Source organism: Pongo pygmaeus, chromosome 13, assembly GCF_028885625.2.
Source record: "Pongo pygmaeus isolate AG05252 chromosome 13, NHGRI_mPonPyg2-v2.0_pri, whole genome shotgun sequence".
Taxonomy (NCBI): Eukaryota; Metazoa; Chordata; class Mammalia; order Primates; family Hominidae; genus Pongo; species Pongo pygmaeus.
The window spans coordinates 51,617,662-51,635,011 of NC_072386.2; the positions used below are offsets into that span (position 1 = coordinate 51,617,662).

Here is a 17,350-nt window from a genome sequence, read left to right on the forward strand (position 1 = left end):
TTTTCCTTAATGTGTAATGGGGATGATAATGGGACCCACTTGGGAGACTTACGAGGAAGATTAAATCATATATATAGTGCTTATCATAATCCTAGTTCATAGTAAGCTCTCAATAATTACAGATTATTATTACAATTACTGTAACTGTAAAACCCATGCAAATTTATGAATATCAAGATTGTTCAGCTGGGCATGGTGGCCCATGCCTGCAATCCTAGCACTTTGGCAGGAGGATTGCTTGAGCCCAGGATTTCAAGACCAGCCTAGGGAACTTGGCAAGACCCCATCTCTACAAAACATTTTTAAAAATTAGCCAGGTGTGGTGGCTGTAGTCCCAGCTACTCAAGAGGCTGAGGTGGGAGGATCGCTTAAGCCCAGGTGATATGAGTCTGCAGTAAGCTGTATTTACACCACTGCACTCCAGCCTGGGTGCCAGAGCAAGACCGTGTCTCAAAAGAGGCCGAGCATGGTGGCTCACGCCTGTAATCCCAGCGCTTTGGGAGGCCGAGCTGGGCAGATCACGAGGTCAGGAGATCGAGACCATCCTGGCTAACACGGTGAACTCCCATCTCTACTAAAAGTACAAAAAAAATTAGCTGGGCATGGTGGCAGGCGCCTGTAGTACCAGCTACTTGGGAGGCTGAGGCAGGAAAATGGCGTGAACCCGGGAGGCAAAGCTTGCAGTAAACCGAGATCACGCCACTGCACTCCAGCCTGGGTGACAGAGCGAGACTCCATCTCAAAAAAAGAAAAATAAATAAAAACAAATAAATAAGATAAAGTTTTTTAAAAAACAAAAAGAAAAAAATATTAATTTATTTCTGTCCCTCAGTATTTGCATTTTAACAGTGGGTTTTTCAAAAAAGCAAAATCATCCAAGTAAGAACTACTCGTTACTCTGAGATTATGTTCTTCCTGAGTTTTGGTGGTTGAAATATTCTTTCTTTAATGAAATGCTACTGGGTACTTAATGCTATCACTACACAAAATAAAAAGCAATAAACTCTAAGTCAGTTGCCACAAATAGAAAATTTTACCAGTCTGTGGAATACAAATGTCTTGGAGCCACTGGAGTCATGGCAAGGTGGAAAAGAAATGTTGGGTCACATTTCATCTTGTATCATCCTCCAAATACCATTACAGTTTGGAACATTCTCTTAGCCTTGAATTAGGAGTTGGGAAGAAAAAGGAATGAGAGGATATCAATTCCTCAACATGTCTCTCCTTTGCATTAGAGGTCTATTTTCAAACAAGTTTTACATTGAGTTATTGTCTCTCAGCTACCCTTCTCTATACACTTATGCAATGCAGGCCTGGGACTCAAAACACCAGTTTTAGCTTTGCTAAAAATGGCTGCTCCAGTTAGGCTCTGTCACTAGAGGGTGTTACAGAGGGAGACAGCCAGGCTGGAGGAGAGAGAAAAGACAGGTTCCTTTCAGTTTGTTCCCTGTAGGCTTGTCAGCTTGTGATTTCTGTAAGATCACTCCAGCATTGCTTCTTCACCCATGCTGTTCCATAGCAGCAGCTGAATCCAATTTGCAGTTTTTCCAACTTTTGCAAAAACAGCTTCATCATGCCCCCACCTCATAGACACAAGTGAGCTATAAATAGTGCCCTGTCCTCAAAGGTTTCGGTGGCAGGCCCACAGCCTGCTTATCCCAGCTCACAGCCAGTGCAAGTTGTGGGGCCCTTTCTCAAAGTTTCTAACTTTTAATAAATCCAAGCACTTCCCTCTGCTACCCCCAGCCCCAGGAGTGGTAGCTGCTTCCTGCAGTTGCTACCTCCATGTTACTTTCATTGTTGTTTTTTTGTTTGTTTGTTTTTTAATTTAATCCTTTCAGTTACCTAGTTACCAACCGTTCCTTAAAGTCTCTATGTTCAAGTAACTGGTGTAGTTTGTTTCCTGCTTGCACTCTGATAGAGTATATATAAATCTATTTTCAAGAAAGTTTTAATTTTTTCAAATTTGTATACTAAAGGGTTTATTTTAAGGCTTAAACAATAATTGTAGGGATGTCTTCTAGACTACTCCAAAATAACCAATTAAAAAAATACAGCAACTTCCAGGGAACATGCAATTTATTTTGAAAATAACATTTTCAAAGTTATTCTTTGGGTGTTGAAAAGCAAGTAAGTCCTATCCAACCCAAAAGAAACCTACTAGTTATTTTCCTCCAGGAAGAGAGAGAGAGAGAGAGAAGTTAATTTTTATTTGTATAAATTTAGGGAGTACAAGTGCAATTTTGTTACATGGATATATTGAGTGGTGGTAAAGCCTGAATTTTTAATGTATTCACTGCCAGAATAATATACATTTTACTCACTAAGTAATTTCTTACCCTACACTTTTTTCCCACGTTCTGAATCTCCAATGTCTATCATTCCACACTGTATGTCCATGTGTACACATTATTTATGTATTACTTAAAATTGTCTTTCTGCTTCTCAGGAAGTATATTTTAAGCTGAAACATATAGGCACCAGCCTGATAAAATTTGGAGGGATGTTCATCTATGCTAAAGTGTATTTAGTCCGGAGAATTTTCTCTGCCCCAGAATTTACACACTTCATTCTTTGCTATGTTCTTGTCATCACAAAGCATTTCTCTATTATTCAGTAGGCAGAAAAGTTCACACCAATGAGGATCAAAGGCAGGAAATGGAGGCATAAAGGGCTAGGGCTAAAAACCAACTTTTATGAAGTACTTGCTTTGTTCTAGGTGCTATCTCGTGTATCTTTTCCAGCAACCCAACATTGAAGGGATTGATATTCCCATCTCACAGATGAGCACAGTGGGACTTACAGTGATTAAATAACTTGTTCTGGGGTGTGGAATAAGTGTCAGAGCAGAGCCAGGATTCAAAACCAGCCCTGCTACCTTCAAATTTTCATATCTTTTTTATTTTTTGTTTATTTTATTTTTTTTAGAAAACACTACCTTGCATCCATAGGACCCATGAGCATAAAGGAAGGACATATGACTGCTTGCCTGTCAATTCTGGGAATGAAGTGAAATGCTGTGAACAGTTACGTATTTGCTGCCTGTATTAGGGTTCTCTAGAGGGACAGAACTAATGGAATAGATATATATATAAAGGGGAGTTTATTAAGTATTAACTCACGCAGTCACAAGGTCCAACAATAGGCCATCTGTAGGCTGAGGAGCAAGGAGAGCCAGTCCCAGTTCCAAATCTGAAGAACTTGGAGCCTGATGTTTGAGGGCAGGAAGCATCCAGCATGGGAGAAAGATATAGCCTTGGGGGAGCTAGGTCAGTTTCTCTTTCCACATATTTCTGCCTGCTTATATTCTAGCCATGCTGGCAACTGATTAGATTGTGCCCACCCGGATTAAGGGTGGGTCTGCCTTTCCCAGCCCACTGACACAAATGTTAATCTCCTTTGGCAACACCCTCACAGACACACCCAGAGTCAATACTTTGTATCCTTTAATCCATTCAAGTTGACACTCAGTATTAACTATAACAAGTCCACACCTTGTCAACTTGAACCCTTACACATCTCCTGAGATCATACATAATCTTCAAATAAAGACAATAATAAAGTCATAATTATGCCTAACATAATACAACTATCCTTCATACAACCAGAAACACCCCAATCCCCAAACAAAATACTATTACATAAAGTTAACACTTAAATGCTGATGTGAAGTCAATAAATCTATGTTACATGATAAAGGAGAAAGGAAATAAAATGAATTTTTTTTAGTACAAATGTATACATGCACAAACATGTTTTTAACAAAAGAAGGAGGAAATACTCATGACAATTACAGTCCTCGTTTCTGCAGCTGGTCACGTGGTCATAGCTGGTATTGATGACTACCTTCTTCTACTACCCATTCTGTATTCCCTTTGCCTTCAGCAAGCACCTGAACAGGTTGTGTGTTTTTTTTTTTACCTGGTGGAGTACCCAAACCTTCATTCCTGAAGGGTCTGGATCATTTGTAGTCCTGCCTGGATTAGGCTGTTGTAATTTCCCATGCTGTGTGGAATACCATGACAGTGGATAAGGCATTCCGTGAGTTCACAGATGGTAGTCTTGGCAGAAGCATTGCATGCAGAATAGGCAAACCCATATCTAGAGTAAGTGTCTATTCCAGTGATGACAAACCTCTGCCCTTTCCATGATGGAAGACCTTAATCACAGGGCATGGTAATACTAAGAGATGCCCTAATGATCTCCTGTATTTCATGCATACTCTTCCTTACCTCCATTGTGGAGTAGGAGACTGATTTCATCTTGATAGCCTGGGTCAATCACCCCAGCCAACACTATAACTCCCTTCTTAGCCTGTTGACTTAAAGGTAGGAGGAGTCCAAAGTGTCCAGGTGGCAATCAACTTCCAGTTTAATGGAATCATTGTTTTGTCTCCTGGTGGCAGAGTTTCTCCCTCTGGAACTAAGATCTCTAGGCCAGCAGAACGTAATGTTGTGGGAACAGGAAGCTAAAATTTTGCTAGTGACTCACTAAGGGTGATCGTGAGTGGTGTCACTTCCACTTCCACACCTTGATTCCTGGACCCGTGAATCCTGGCTATGGGAGAAACAGTACCATATACTGGGCATTGATTCAGAGGATACACAGCCTTTTGGAGAACTTTGCCCTAGCCCTGCAAAGTATTGTCACCTAGTTGGCCTTGTAATTGTGACTTCAAAAGGCTTTCCCACTGTTCTATCAATCCAGCTGCTTCAGGATGATGGGGAACATGGTAGGATTAGTGACTTCCATGAGCATGAGACCACTGCTGCACTTCTTTAGCCAAAAAGTGAATGCCTTGGTCAGAGGCAATGCTGTGGGGAATACCATGATGATGGATAAGGCATTCCATGAGTCCACGGATGGTAGTCTCGGCAGAAGCATTGCATGCAAGATAGGAAATCCTATATCCAGAGTAAGTGTCTATTTCAGTGAGGACAAACCTTTGCCCTTTCCATGATGTGAGAGGTCCAATATAATCAACCTGCCACCAGGTAGCTGGCTGATCACCCCAAGGAATGGTGCCATATCGAGGGCTTGGTGTTGGTCTCTGCTGCTGGCAAATTGGGCACTCAATAGTGGCCATAGCCAGGAAAGCCTTAGGGAGTGGAATGTTGCTGAGCCCATGCATAATCTCCTTCCCTGCCACCATGGCCACTTTGTTCATGGGCCCATTGGGCAATGATGGGATGGCTGGGGAAAGAGGCTGAATGTTGTCCACAGAATGGGTCATCTTATCCTCTTGATTATTAAAATCCTCCTCTGCTGAGGTCACCTGTTGGTAAGCACTCAGATGGGATACAAATATCTTCACAGTTTTTGACCACTCAAAGAGGTCCATCCACATACCTCTTCCCCAAATTTCTTTGTCACCAATTTTCCAATCATGCTTCTTCCAAGTCCCTGACCATCCAGCCAAACCATTGGCTATGGCCCATGAATCAGTATATAATCACATAACTGGCCATTTCTTCATCCATGCAAAGTGCATAACCAGGGGCACTGCTCGAAATTCTGCCCACTGGGAAGATTTCCCTTCACTGCTATCCTTCAGAGATGTCCTAGAAAGGGGCTGTAATGCTGCAGCTGTCCACTTTTGGGTGGTGCCTGCATATCGTGCAGAACCATGTGTGAACCAGGCCCTAGTCTTCTCTTCCTCTGTCAACTGTTCATAGGCAACTCCCCATGAGGCTATGGGTGCAGGCTTGGGGAGAGAAGGTAGGGTGGCAGGAACGGAGACCATGGGCATTTGAGTCACTTCCTCATGTAACTTATTTGTGCCTTTACGACATGCTCAAGCCCAATCGTGTATTTACCACTTTCATTTGATAATGGAATGCTGCTGTGCATGACCCACTTTATGACTAGATGAGTCAGAAAGCACCCAGTTCATGATAGGCAGTTTAGGATGCATGGTGACTTGATGACCCATAGTCAAACGTTCAGTTTCCACCAAAGCCCAGTAATAGGCCAAGAGCTGTCTCTCAAAAGGAGAGTAGTTATCTGCAGAAGATGGCAGGGCCTTGCTCCAAAATCCTAGAGGCCTCCACTGTGACTCACCTATGGGAGCCTGCCAAAGGCTCCAAACAACATCCCTATCTGAGACTGACACCTCAAGTACCATCTGATCTGCTGGGTCATATGGCCCAAGTGGCAGAGCAGCTTGCACAGCAGACAGGACCTGTTGCAGAGCCTTCTCCTGGACCCCACTCAAAACTGGCAGCCTTTCAGGTCACTTGATAAATGGCCTGGAGTAACACACCCAAAGGAGGAATGTGTTGCCTCCAAAATCCAATAAGATTTTGTACTAGGCTTTGTACCTCTTTCTTGGTTGTAGGAGGGGCCAAATGCAGCAACTTATCCTTCACCTTAGAAGGAATATCTCAATAGGCCCCACACCACTGGACCCCTAGAAATTTTGCTGAGGTACAAGGTCCCTGAAAGTCAGATTTATTTCCCATCCTCTGGCATGCAAATATCTCACCAATGATTCCAGTGTGTTTGCTACTTCTTACTCACTGGATCTAGTCAGCATGTCATCAGTGTAATGGACCAGTGTGATATCTTGTGGAAGCAAAAAGCGATCAAGATCTCTCCAAGTAAGATTATGACACAAAGCCAGAGAGTTGATACACCCCTGAGGTAGGACAGTAAAGGTATATTGCCGACCTTGTCAGCTGAAGGCAAACTGGCCTTATGAACAGGAATGGAGAAAAAGGCATTTGCCACATCAATGGCTGCATACCAGGTACCAGGAGATGTGTTAATTTGCTTAAGCAATGAAATCACATCTGGTACAACAGCTGCAGTTGGAGTCATCACTTGGTTAAGCTTAAGATAATCCACTGTCATTCTCCAAGATCTATCTGTCTTCTGTACAGGCCAAATGGGAGAGTTGAACAGGCATGTGGTGGGAATCACCACCTCTGCATCTTTCAAGTCCTTGATGGTGGCACTATCTCCACAATCCCTCCAGGGATGTGATATTGTTTTTGATTTACTATTCTTCTAGGTAGAGGCAGCTCTAATGGCTTCCATTTGACCTTTTGCCCTATAATAGCTCTCACCCTACTAGTCAGGGAGCCAATGTGGGGGTTCTGCCAGCTGCTAAGTATGTCTATGCCAATTATGCATTCTGGCACTAGGGAAATGACCACAGGATGAGTCCAGGAGCCCACTGGACCCACTATAAGTCAGACCTGAGCTAAAACTTCATTAATTACCTGATCTCTATTAGCCCCTACTTTAACTGGAGGATCACAATGACGTTTTGGGTCCCCTGGAATCAACGTCAGCTCAGAGCCAGTGTCCAGTAGTCCATGAAATATCTGATTATTTCCCTTTCCCCAGTGCATAGTTACCCTGGAAAAAGGCCAGAGGTCTCCTTGGGGAAGGATGGGAGAAGATTTACTGCATAAATTATCGGTAATGTAGTGGGGTCCTTCCTCAAGGGGACATGGCCTCCCCTTCATTCAAGGGGTTATGGGTCTGTAAACTGACTTCAGTCTGGAAATTGATCGAGGGGCCATGATTCTCTGTTTTTATAATTCAAATTCAAATAAGTCTTTTGTGCATTTGACCTCGAAGGTTTCTGCTTATATAAATTAAGTAGGAATGCAGTAGGCTTCCTATCAATTTCACTTCCAGGAACACCGTGATTTATTAGCCAATGCCAGAGCTCTACACCAGTCAGACTATTCTGATTGCCCCTTTGTTTCTGCCATCCATTATGGTAGCTATGCCCAACTTGCCTTTGATGGTTGGGTGCTGCCACTTGGCCCCTGCCACCTTGGGATCCAATTATTCCCATTGTATTTAAATTTTGTAGTTGAGTGACTATGGTTCCCACTGTTAGATCTGACATACAGAGAAGACCAATTACAGGGTTCTTTAAAGATGTAGGTGCTGCCCTCACAAATCTATTTCACAAGGCATTTGTCAGGAGTATATCTTCTGGACCCTCCCAGCTGGGATGAGTAGGTCTAAAGTGACTAATCCACTCTACCATCCCAATCTCCCTAAGCCTTTAGATCCCTTCCTCTACATTAAACTGAGGGAGATCAGGCTTTTCCAGCTTATTCACAGTGGGCCATCTTTTTATCCATATTTCAGCACACCAAGCAAAGAAATTATTAGAACCTTTTTTAACTCCCTGAGCTGCAACATTAAATGCAGAGTCCCTACTTAGTGGGCCCAAATCAATAAATTCATCCTGATCCAACTCTATGTTCTTTCCACCATTATTTCACACCCTTAATATCCATTCCTTTGCCTGTTCTCCAGATTTCTGTTTACGTAAATTAGAAAACTCAAGCAGTTCTTTTTGAGTGTAGGGCACCTCCTCATGGGTCACAATCTCAACCTCACCTTTAGGGGCCCCCCAGGACTTTAGTCTAGTTATAGGTCTAGAAGCAAAACAGAGGTGTTAGCAGTGACTACTAAGGAGAATCAACATTATCTTGCTGGGCAACTGCCCATCAGGGGAGGCCATCACTGTTGCCTCAGGCAAGGCAGGGTTTATCTCCTCAGACAAAGATGTAAAGGCTGATGGCAGCATAGGATGGGGAGGGGATGTTGCCACTACTGGGGATGGGGAAGCTGTTTCTTCTGGCAAAAAAGGTTCATCAGAGTTTACTAACTCAGTGTCCCCAGCTTCATCAGAGTCCTCCCAACATCCCCATTTCAAGTTGCAGGCTCCCATTCTTTTCCAATCAATGCCCTCATTTTAACAGTAGACACATGGTGGGGCTGTGCATGCACCTTTCATTGCAGGTCAGCCACTTGCATGATAAGAGCTTGTCTCTGTTCTTCCACAATTTCAACTCTTTCTCTATAGGAGATAAGACTCTCACTCAGGGCAATCTTAGCAGATTTGAGGCTCAGTATCAGCTTCTGAAGCCAGAAGACAGAATCCCTGAGTTCATAATTTTCTTTCATCACTTTGTCCACTGAACTTAGGAGCAACCAACCAGCTTCATTATGTTCCTTGGTTCTCCACATATGGTCAAAGGTATTACGTATAGAGTCACTAAACTCCTTGCCGCTCATGAATAATGAATCAGGAGTGCCAAATGCATTTATTTTGCATAACTCTCTACAGTTCACATCAAGGACTATCAGTGTTCTCTATACTATTAGAAGTAGAGTCCTTAGCATTTTGGGGTCTAATCATATTAAGAAGCCTACTCCAGAAAACCCCAAAACAATGAAAGAACTCCATTCCTAATATTCAATACTTTCCTGCCTGCTTATATTCTAGCCACGCTGGCAGCTGATTAGATTGTGCCCACCCAAATTAAAGATGGGTCTGCCTTTTCCAGCCCACTGACTCAAATGTTAATCTCCTTTGGCAACACCCTCACAGACACACCCAGGATCAATACTTTGTATTCTTCAATCCAATCAAGTTGACACTCAGTATTAACCCATCACTCTACCTACATGAGTGGAAGTCCAATTGTTCTATTTATCACATTAGTTTCCTTTCTCCTCTTTTCTGCTCACAGCCTGCAATCAGGACATCAGGCTCCAGACCATAAAATCTCTCTGAAAACCTAAGAGCAAATACCTGTATAGTGAGAATGATCCATCTTTTTGTAGTTTTCTAGTACTTCTGTAATGCTGTTTAGCATATGAAGAAGGCCTCTGTAAGGGAAGCTCCGCTGAGAAAAAAATAAAGAAATATAGATTTGGACATAGATATTGACATAGATAAACATTTCTCTGACAAATTTTGGAGAGGAAGAGAAAAGTGCAAGGCTGATAAAAAGTGTCAGGGCTGAAAACCTTGTAAGCAGGAATTAAAAAGAGTTGTAAATAACAGAGCCTAAATGAGTAAGTCTTTGTCAGTTTCCCATCCCACAGCTGCTTAAGGGAAACTAGTCTTTGCTAATAAGAGAAGAAATACAATTTCTCAATCTACGGATTATTCCGCATCCTGAGTTTGCCTGGGTCAAAGACTCTCAATAAACATGATCTTATGATTAACTTTACACTGATACAGAATGACAGTACAGGAAAGGAAGGCCAGTGCTATGGTGCAAGCAATAATTTCTTATCACAGTTTTCGGAAAAGATTATTTGTTGCCAATTTAATTTCCCTTAAGCATAATCTCTGCATCAGGGGACCAGTCTGAGACAGGACTTTTGAAATAAGCAAAGTTTACCCTCAGCACTCCTTCCTGAGATTTCTCTGCTCCTTTCCCTTTTTCAGGTGGCCATGGCTCTGAGACCACCTCCTGGCTGAGAAGTTGCCACACTCTAACATTGCCTTCTGTGCCACACTCCATCTTCTGTTTCATTTTCTCCTACCTCAACTGCCTCATGCTATTGACACATACTCATTCAGAGTATAATGTATACAAGTCACCAAGAAAATCCCAAGGATATAGGAAAACAAGGGCTCAGGTTGAAGTTATGAAAACTTACAATGCTCTGTGCTCCTTTTTGCCATTGCTCTGACAGGTGAATAAACAATATGATCTGCTAATCTATGTTATGATATGAATGACACCATACTCTACATGCTGAGGAATATCTCTGAAACCACCTATGCAAAATTATGTCAGTAAGAGAAATCTGACATAGTTGACATCATCTTGCTTCTAACCTCCAAGCTGTCCTTGGTCATACCTGGACGTAGGCTAAGCTAACTCTGGGAGGAGTTTAATTTATAGTTGAACCTTAAAACAAGAATAATAATAGCCCTTCCCAAAACTAAACCCCCTTTGTAAAACTAACAAAAGGCCAAGGTTAGGATTATGAGAGTAACACAAAATTTTCTTCTTGGTCACTTTGCAAGCCAGGAACCTCTGGCTGGTGATGCACCACCTGGGCCTCACTCAGCCACACTACCTGCTGCTGGAGATGGCCTTTACCTGCTGCAGGAGATGGCCTGCCTACTCAGCCCGCCCAGGCCAAGTCTGGCTTGTACACTGGTTCCCAAGTTATTGTCCTGCACCCAAGAAGAATGAGGATGCACTGACATTCAAAGAGTGAGCAAGATAGGGAGTTTTATTGAGTGATGAAACAGCTTTCAGCAGAGAGAGGAGGTGGGAGTGGTAAGCCCCCTCAATATGGCTGCGTCTGGGGGCTTTTTATGGGCTCAGAATGGGGAAGGGGCAGGCCTAGGTAGTATTGGAAAAGGCAACATTGATTGGTTAAAAGGCATTATTCAGAAAGAATCAATCAGGAAAGTGCAGGCAAACAGGAACAGAAGTTCTCCCTCTTAGGTTGCGGGTTTCATCCAAGACCAGCAGTCTGGTTTTTCAGCCTTCAGACTGTTTTTGGCTTGGAGGTGGGGTTTCACTGGGGACCCACCCCTATCTGCCTAGGCATTTGGCTGCCTCCTGCCGCCATCCAGAGGGTCCTGAATTCTGCTAAGATGTAAGCATAGTTAAACGATTACCAGCCATTGGTCCAGAGGTCACAAGATTTGTAACTTCCCTGGTTACTCATGTGAATAACATCACTATTGTATAAACTAAGATTGGCCTTTTAAGGTTTTGTTTCATACTTTTGTATTTCTGATAACTGGCTGACTGGCTGCCTCCAAGTGGGGGCCACAGACTGGTTGAAATATGGGTCATGGATCCAGGTCAGAACACACAACCCATGATTCAACCAGTCTGTGGCCCCCGCTCAGAGGCTGACTCAGTTCAGGAGGACTCTTTTCCACACCCAAATGATTGCATCCCCAACCAGTCAACATCGGTCGATTGCCGCATTCTCTACCTCCTGCCCCCAAGCAATCCTTGAAAAACCCCAACCTTCAAGGCTCCGAGGAGACAGATTTGAGTAATAACTCCATCTTCCATGTGGCTGGCTTTGCATTAATCAAATTCTTTCTTTACTGCAATACCATGGTCTCAGTGAGCTGGTTTTGTCTGTGATGCAGGCAGGAAGAATTCATCAGGTGATTACATCTGCATTTTAAGAGAATCTTCGGAGATAGAAAATTTATCCCAAGAGGATGATTTCGCTAATGGTGGAAGTTTTGGTAGGCAACAGACAGTGAGGGAGATGTGCTGGGACCAGAGGTATACTTCAAACTATACTCTGAAGATAATTATTTACGTCAAGTCAGACTGTCAAGTGGTCTCCACAAAACATAGAAATTTTGGCAGGGCGTGGTGACTCACGCCTGTAATCCCAGCACTTTGGGAGACTGAGGTGGGCAGATCATGAGGTCAAGAGATTGAGACCATCCTGGCCAACATGGTGAAACCCCATCTCTACTAAAAATACAAAAATTAGCTGGGCGTGGTGGCACACGCCTGTGGTCCCAGCTATTTGGGAGGCTGAGGCAGGGGAATCACTTGAACCTGGGAGGCAGAGGTTGTAGTGAACCGAGATCGCACCACTGCACTCCAGCCTGGTGACAGAGCAAGACTCTGTCTCAAAAAAACAAACAAACAGACAAAAAACATGGAAATTTTCTGATAAAAATGCATTGGCTAGATCAATAGAAAGAAAAATAGGTAAACAGAGGAAGAGATAGATAATTGATAAATGGACAGATGACCTGAAAGTTTACTGATGATTACTTACATGATATCTTATTACCTATTTAATATAAAAAAATTGTTAACAGGCACTGGAGAACTGGCAAGACAAACAGACAATACTAAAGGCATCCTGGATACGGATATTGAAGAAAGAAGCTATCATCACTAGGGCTGGGAGAACAAAGAAACAAAAAAAAAAAGATCCAAATAAGCACAATCAGAAATGACAAAGATAACATTACAACTTATCCCACAGAAATACAAAATATCCTTAGAGATTTATGAACATCCCTATGCACACAAATTAGAAAATCTGAAGAAATTGATACATTCCTCGAACACACAATCTCCCACAGTTGAGCCAGGAAGAAAGTGAAACCTGAAGAGACCAATAACACATTTTTTTTTTTTTTTTTTGAGATGGAGTCTCGCTCTGTCGCCCAGGCTGGAGTGCAGTGGCGCAATCTCGGCTCACTGCAAGCTCCACCTCCCAGGTTCACGCCATTCTCCTGCCTCAGCCTCCTGAGTAGCTGGGACTACAGGCACCCGCCACCACACCCGGCTAATTTTTTTTTGTATTTTTAGTAGTGACGGGGTTTCACCATGTTAGCCAGGATGGTCTCGATCTCCTGACCTCGTGATCCTCCTGCCTCAGCCTCCCAAAGTGCTGGGATTACAGGCATGAGCCACCGCGCCTGGCCAACAAATTCTTAAATTGAATTAGTAATTTAAAAAACCTACCGGCCAGGAGCAGTGGCTAACGCCTATAATCCCAGCACTTTGGGAGGCTGAGGCGGGCAGATCACAAGGTCAGGAGATTGAGACCATCCTGGCTAACATGGTGAAACCCCGTCTCTACTAAAAATACAAAAAAAAAAAAACTATCTGGGCGTGGTGGCGGGCGCCTGCAGTCCCAGCTACTCGAGAGGCTGAGGCAGGAGAATGGTATGAACCCGGGAGGCAGAGCTCTCAGTGAGCTGAGATCGTGCCACTGGACTCCAGCCTGGGTGACAGAGTGAGACTCCATCTCAAAACAAAACAACAACAACAAAAAAAACCTACCAACCAAAAAAAGCCCTGGACCAGATGGAGTCACTGCTGAATTCTACCACACATACAAAGGAGAATTGGTACCAATCCTACTGAAACTATTCTAAAAAATCAAGGAAAAGGGGCTTCTCCCTTGCTTGTGTTACAAAACAAGCATGATCCTGATACCAAAATCTGGCAGAGACACAATGGAAAAAAAACTTCAGGCCAACATCTGTGATGAATGTAGACACAAAAGTCCTCAACAAAATACTGGCAAATGGAATCCAACAGCACATCAAAAAGTTAATTGACTATGATCAACTAGGCTTTCTTCCTGCAATGCAAGGTTGGTTAAACAAACAGAAATCAATAAATGTGACTCACCACATAAACAGAAAAAAAAAATAAAAACCATAAAAACCATATGATCATCTCAATAGATGGAGAAAAAATTTTTCATGAAATCTGTATTAGTCCATTTTCATGTTGCTGATATAAACATACCCAAGACTGAGTAATTTATAAAGTAAAAGAGGTTTAATGGACTCACAGTTCCACCTGGCTGGGGAGACCTCACAATTATGGCAGAAGGTGAAAGGCACGTCTTACATGGCAGCAGACCAGAAAGAATGAGAGCCAAGTAAAAGGGGTTTCCCCTTATAAAATCATCAGATCTCATGAGACTTATTCACTACCAACAGAACAGTATAGGGAAACTGCCCCCATGATTCAATTATCTCTCACTGGGTCCCTCTCACAACATAAGGGATTATGGGAGCTACAATTCAAAATGAGATTTGTGTAGAAACACAGACAAACCATATCAAAATCCAACATCTTTTCATGATAAAAACCCTCAGTAGGCTAGGCATTGAAGGAATTTACCTCAAAATAATAAGAGCCATCTATAACAAACCCACATCATACTGAACAGGCAATAGCTGGAACCATTCCACTTGTGAACTGGTACAAGACAAGGATGCCCACTCCTATTCAACATAGTGCTAGAAGTCCTAGCCAGAGCAATCAACCAAGAGAAAGAAATAAAAGGCATCCAAATTGGAAAAGAAGAAGTAAAACTATCTCTGTTTGCTGATTATTTGATTCTATACTTAGAAAACACTAAAGACTCTGCCAAAAGAGTCCTAGAACTGATAAATGACTTCAGTAAAGTTTTAGGATATAAAATCAATTTACAAAAATCAGTAGTATTTCTGTACACCAATAAAATTCTAGCCGAGAGCCAAATCAAGAACACAATCCCATTTACCATAACCACACAAAAATAATGAAATACCTACGTATGCATCTAACCCAGGAGGTGAAAGAGCAATACAAGGAGAACTACAAAACACTGCTAAAAGAAATCAGAGACAGCACAGATAAATAGAAAAATATTCCATGCTCATGGGTTAGAAGAATCAATATCATTAAAATGGCCATGCTGCCCAAAGCAATTTACAGATTCAACATTATTCCTATCAGAACAGAAAAAAAAACCATTCTAAAATGTATATCAAACCAAAAAAGCCTGAATAGCCAAAGCAATCCTAAGTAAAAGAACAAAGTTGGAGGCATCACATTACCCAACTTCAAACTATACCATAACGTTACAGTAACCCAAACAGCATGATACTGGCACAAAAATAGACACATAGACCAATGAAAGAGAATAGAGAACCCAGAAATAAAGCTGCACACCTACAACCATGTGATCTTCAACAAAGTCGACAAAAATAAGCAATGGGGAAAGAACTCCCTATTCGATAAATGGTGCTAAGATAATTGCCTAGCCATACACAGAAGAATAAAGCTGGACCCTTACCTTTTACCATGTATAAAAATTAACTCAATATCTAAGTGTAAGACTTCAAACTATAAAAACTCTAGAATAAAACCTAGGAAATACCCTTCTCAACATCAGCTTTGGTAAATAATTTATGGCTAAGTCTCCAAAAGCAATTGTAACAAAACCAAAAATTGATTAAGCGGGACCTAATTAAATTAAAGAGCTTCTGCACAGCAAGAGAAATTATCTCAGACACTTTTCAAGAAAAGACATACAGGTGGCCAACAAACATGAAAAAAAAATGCTCCACATCGCTAACTATCAGAGAAATGCAAATCAAAACAACAATGAGACACCATCTCACACTAGTCCAAATAGCTATTCTATTGTTTAAAAAAAACCAAACACAACAACGACAAAAAAAAAACAGATGCTGGTGAGGCTGAAGAGAAAAGGGAGTGTTTATATACTTTTGGTAGGAATGTAAATTAGTTTGGAGATTTCTCAAAAACTTAGAACTACCATTCCACCCAGCAATTCCATTACTGGGTATATGCTAGAGGAATATAGATCATTATACCGAAAGACACATGCACTCACATGTTCATCACTGTGCTATTCACCATAGTAAAGTCATGGAATCAACCTAGATGCCCATCAATTGTGGATTAAATAAACAAAATATGGTACATGTACACCATAAAATACTACACAGCCACAAAAAAAGAATGAAATCATGTCCTTTGCAGCAATGTGGATGCAGTTGGAGGCCATTATCCTAAGTGAACTAATAAAGGATCAGGAAACCAAATACTGCATGTTCTCACTTATAAGTGGGAGCTAAACATCGGGTACACATAGACATAAAGATGGGAACAACAGACACTGGGGACTACTAGAAATGGGAGGGAAGGAAGGGGCATGGGCTGCAAAACTAACTATTGGGTACTATGCTCACTACCCAAGTGACAGGATAATCCATACCCCAAATCTCAGTATCACACAATATGCCCACATAACAAACCTGTATATGTACCCTCTGAATCCAAAATAAAAGTTGAAAAAAAAATAGAAAAAAATAATTTGGATATTAAATTTTAGAAGCTTAAAAGAAGAGCCCTTTAGGGCACAGAAATTATATTAAAAGATTTGTACTTAAAAAAGGCAAGCATTCCTTAATAATAACAAGTATTGGCATACAGTCCTACCACCTAGACAATCTCTGATGGTACACTGGTGATTAAAAATGATATATTCATGGTTTAAAATTGTTTAAAAATTCAAACTATGTAAATTGGCATAAAATGAAAGTTAATGCATCCTTATCAAAACTTGAGATTAAAAGAACTTAAGAAACATATCAACAAACAAAGTGTATGGATTTAGATTCAAGCAAAGTAACTATTAAAATTATGACCAATGAGTCATGCCTGTAACCCCAGCAGTTTGAGAGGCCAAGGCAGGAGGATAACTTGAGCTCAGGAGTTCAAGACCAGCCTGGGCAACATAGTGACCTCATCTCTACAAAACAAAACAAAACAAAACAAAACAAAACAAAACAAAGCCAGGCATGGTGATGTGCACCTACAGTCCCAGCTTCTCAGGACACTGAGGCTGCAATGAGCCATGCTCATACCACTGCACTATAGCCCAGACAACAGAGCAAGACCCATTTCAAAAACAAAAAAGCAAACAAAAAATATTTATGATATATCTGAAAAATTTTGAGCACTGCAATTGAAAATTGACAATATTCAGGAAATGGTGCTAATTTTTAGATGTGACATATTTCAGTTATGTTTTGTTTTGTTTGTTTGTTTAGACAGGGTCTCTTTCTGTTCCCCAGGCTGGAGTGCACCATTGCAATCATAGCTCACTGTAAACTTGAACTTCTGACCTCAAGTGATCCTCCCACCTGGGTCTCCCGAAGTTCTAGGATTACAGGTATGAACCACCCTGGCCTGGTCTATCTATTTTAGTTACAAATTTTTAAAAGAATCCTTATATCTAAGAGCTACAGTTG

General features: G+C 41.7%; 2 pseudogenes; one reads left to right on the plus strand and one right to left on the minus strand.

The window, feature by feature from the left end:
• Nucleotides 1-3,790: 3,790 nt before the first annotated feature.
• Nucleotides 3,791-7,529, minus strand: LOC129043469 (uncharacterized; annotated as a pseudogene).
• Nucleotides 7,530-7,982: 453 nt separating this feature from the next.
• On the plus strand, nucleotides 7,983-13,083 carry LOC129043803 (zinc finger protein 714-like; annotated as a pseudogene).
• Nucleotides 13,084-17,350: the final 4,267 nt, after the last annotated feature.